Source organism: Magnolia sinica, chromosome 19, assembly GCF_029962835.1.
Source record: "Magnolia sinica isolate HGM2019 chromosome 19, MsV1, whole genome shotgun sequence".
NCBI classification, from domain to species: Eukaryota; Viridiplantae; Streptophyta; class Magnoliopsida; order Magnoliales; family Magnoliaceae; genus Magnolia; species Magnolia sinica.
The window spans coordinates 54,893,121-54,897,205 of record NC_080591.1 but is presented as its reverse complement, the minus strand read 5'-3'; positions in this window follow the sequence as shown (position 1 = coordinate 54,897,205).

Genomic DNA, 4,085 nt, shown 5'->3' with positions numbered 1-4,085 from the left:
ATCCTAATCTCAACTCCTTAACCTAAACCTAAACCTAAACTTGAAAACCCAAACCCAAACCCGATGCCGAACCCGAACCCGATTTCCTAAACCTAAACCTTAACCTATTCTCAATTCCCTTAAGCTATAATCTATATACTATAACCTATAACCTAAACCTAAACCTTAACCTAAACCTATAACCTATACTTAAAACTTGACCTAAACCAAAACCAAAACCTATAGCCTAAACCTTAACCTATAACCTATAACCTATAACCTAAACTTATAACCTATAACATAACCTTAACCTAAACCTAAAATCTAAACCTAAACCTAAACCTAAACATATAACCTAAAACCTACATGTATTCTCAAATCCCTAAACCTAGACCTACATGTAATCCTAATCTCAACTCCCTAACCTAAACCTAAAACTAAACTTGAAAACCCAAACCTAAACCTGATCCTGAACTCGAACCCGATTGTTGTAATAATGTAGCCCAATCACATGGCAACAAACAAGAATGTATCCCTTTTAACACATGCCCCTTTTTACAAAGCTTTAATTTTTTTTGTTGTTTCTATTAACTTGAATTGTAGCCCAATCATATGGCAACAAATAAGAATGTATCCCATTTTACACATGCCCCTTTTTATAAAGCTTTAATTTTTGTTGTTGTTTCTATTAACTTGAATTGAAACACTTTTTTGCATTATTTGCTTGCATTAGTGTTTTATTTTAAAAAAGTGCCCACTTTTTGGAAGAAGTTTCTGCAATTCTTCATGATTCTGAATTACAATGTTTTGTTGGTCGAATATTTTTTTATTAGATGAAAGACACAAAAAGAAAATTGTTGCTGATTTTTTTTCCTTTTTTTATTTATTTATGATGTTAAACTTATATGTATTTATGCGTGGATGAATGTAATGTGGATAAGATTGTTTGTGTTTGGATGGATGTAGTTTATGTTTGGATGAATGTAGTTTGTTTGGATGAATGTAGTTTATGTTTGGATGGATTTACGTAGTTTGGGTTTTAGATGGATGTGAATGTGAATATGATGAAATATATTATATAACAGGTGTATATCAAGAAGAATACGATGAAATATATTGTAACAGGTGTATATTGACCATCTCAAATTTGAAAATGTCCTTTGAAGGCTCATAAGAGACGGTTCATAGCAGTCTTTTTTAAGGACGGTCCATGGCCGTCCTTTTAAAGGACAGTCCATGATCGTCCTTTGAAGGTTCATAAGAGATGGTTCATAACAATCCTTTTTAAGGATGGTCCATGGTCGTCCTTTTAAAGGACGGTCCATGACCATCCTTTAAAGGCTCATAAGAGACGGTTCATAGCAATCCTTTTTAAGGACGGTCCATGACCGTCCCTTTAAAGGACGGTCCGTGACCGTCCTTTGAAGGTTCATAAGAGATGGTTCCTAGCAGTCCTTTTTAAGGACGGTCCATGGCCGTCCTTTGAAGGCTCATAAGAGACGGTCCATGGCCGTCCTTTTTTTGTCAATAAGAATGACGGTTTTCAACCATCCTTTAAGTAATACGAAACGTCAAAATATGAGGGCCCATGCGACGGTCCATGATTATCCTTTTTGGTCATTTGAGATGGTTTTGGACCATCCTTTTTTCGTTGTTTTGGTGTAGTGAAGCTCACCTATTTGAAGATGATGCTAATGGAAGATGACGCTCAAACGGCCCTGGAAGGAAAAGAGCAGGCGTTGGATGGATTTTCCTCTTTTAAATATGATAGTATTTTCAAATCCGTATATTGTGAGTTTTACATTATTTATAATACAAACTCTATTAATGGTCATACATGCATGGGACCATTTTCTGGATGGTTAAGATTGTGTTACATAATAAAATTATAAATATTTACTATTTATAACTAGACCAATTATTTGGATAGTCTAGATAACTCTATATCTTAGCCACTATTGTTATAGACAAGTCACCACCATTTTACATAAAATACAAAAATCATAGTGAAAGACCTTAGATTGAAAATGGCAACTTGACCTTTGGACTTGGTATCGCTCTATGGGCCCCACCATGATATACTTGTTTCATCCATGCCGTCCATCCATTTCACGACATCATTTTTGTATAAGACCCAAAAAATGAGACTGAAATAAATCTTGGGTGGGCCACACAATCAGAAAAAATTATTGATTGGATGTCCACCATTAAAAAGCCTACTTTGCTGGAAGACTTTTCGAATTCGGGTACAGGAAAAATCCGTCGGTGTTTTCGACAGCTAAAAGCCATCAGGGAAAGCTACTCTAGGCCATCGGCTTTGCTCTATTTTTTGGTAGTGATTCAACTGAAGTTTGTGTATCGAGCCAGCGTTGTCCAAGTTGAAGTTCAGATTTTTAATAGCCCAGTAAGCTCTATGTTTCAACTCCACATGTAAGTGACAAGCCTTCCCATAAACAAGTCTAAAGGGAGACATTCTAATAAGGGTCTTAAATGTGGTACGGTAAGCCCATAAGGCATCAGTCAATCGAATTGACCAATCTTTATGGTCAGGGTTAACCGTCTTTTCCAAGATGTGTTTAATTTCTCTATTAGAAATCTCAGCTTGCCCACATGTTTGTGGGTGGTATGGAGTGCTTACTTTGTAAGAGATGTCATATTTCTTCATTAAGTTTGTGAATAGCCTATTGTAAAAATGTGAGCCTCCATCATTAATGACGGCCCAAGGCATTCCGAACCGGAAAAGAATATTCTCTTTTAAAAACTTAATGACTGTCTGATGGTCATTGTTCTGGCACGGGATCGCTTCAACCCATTTAGTGACATAGTCTACGGCTAATAGAATGTATAATTTTCCTTGAGATTGGGGGAATGGTCCCATGAAATCGATGCCCAACAATCAAATGCTTCAATGATCAGAATGGGGTTCAAGGGCATCATATTTCGAGGAGACAATGCTCCCAATTTCTGACAAAGCTCACAAGCTTTACAAAACTCATGAGTGTCCTTGAACATAGTGGGTTAGTAAAAGCCGCACTGCAGAATTTTGGTCGTGGTCTTTTTAGCATAAAAGTGACCACCACAGGCCTGAAAATTACAGAAGGAGATGATACTTTGGTGTTCATTGTTCGGCACACATCTCCTTCAGATTTGGTTTGAGAAATATTTAAACAGATATGGATCATCTCAGAAGAATTTATGTACCTGGGTAAAGAATTTTTTCTTATCTTGCGCATCCAATGTGTCGGCATGAAACCTGTAGCAAGATAATTAGCAATATCTGCAAACCAAGGTGAGTGGGAGACTTTGAACAGTTGTTCGTTATGGAACTTGTCATTTATATGTGTCATCTCAAGGGAATTAGAGAGATCAAGGCAGGAAAGATGGTCAACCACTATGTTCTCTACTCCATTTTTATCTTTTATTTCCAAATCAAATTCTTGGAGTAGGACGATCCATCTTATCAGGCGGGGCTTAGCATCATTCTTAGAAAGAAGATACTTGTGCGCCGCATGATCTATGTAAATGACGATCTTAGATCTGATCAAGTAGGACCTAAATTTATCCAAATCAAACACTAGGTTAAGAGTTCCTTTTCTGTAGTAGAGTAGTTCACTTAGGCAGCATTTAGGGTTCTATTTACATAATGAAAACATAGGGCTTCTTTTCTTCTCTCTGGCCTAAAATCGCCCCAAGAGTATAATCAAATGCATCGTACATAAGTTCAAAAAGAAGGCTCTAGTCGGGTGGCTACATGATAGGTGCAGTGGTTACATGCCCTTGAGCTTAGTAAAAGCTTCTTGGCATTGCTCAGTCCACTCGTATGGTGCATCCTTTTGAAGTAGATTGCATAAAGGATGAAAGAGGTGACTAAAGTCCTTTATGAATGTCCTGTAAAAGCCAGCGTGTCCTAAAAAGGATCGCACGTTACCTATGTTCTTGGGTGAAGGTACGTTAACGATAAGATCAATCTTGCCTTTATCTACCTCAATTCCCTTAGACGAGATGATATGTACAAGGACAATTCCCTTACGAACAATGAAATGACACTTCTCCCAATTCAGTACCAAATTCTTTTCCTCACATCGCTTCAGCACATTTTTCAAATT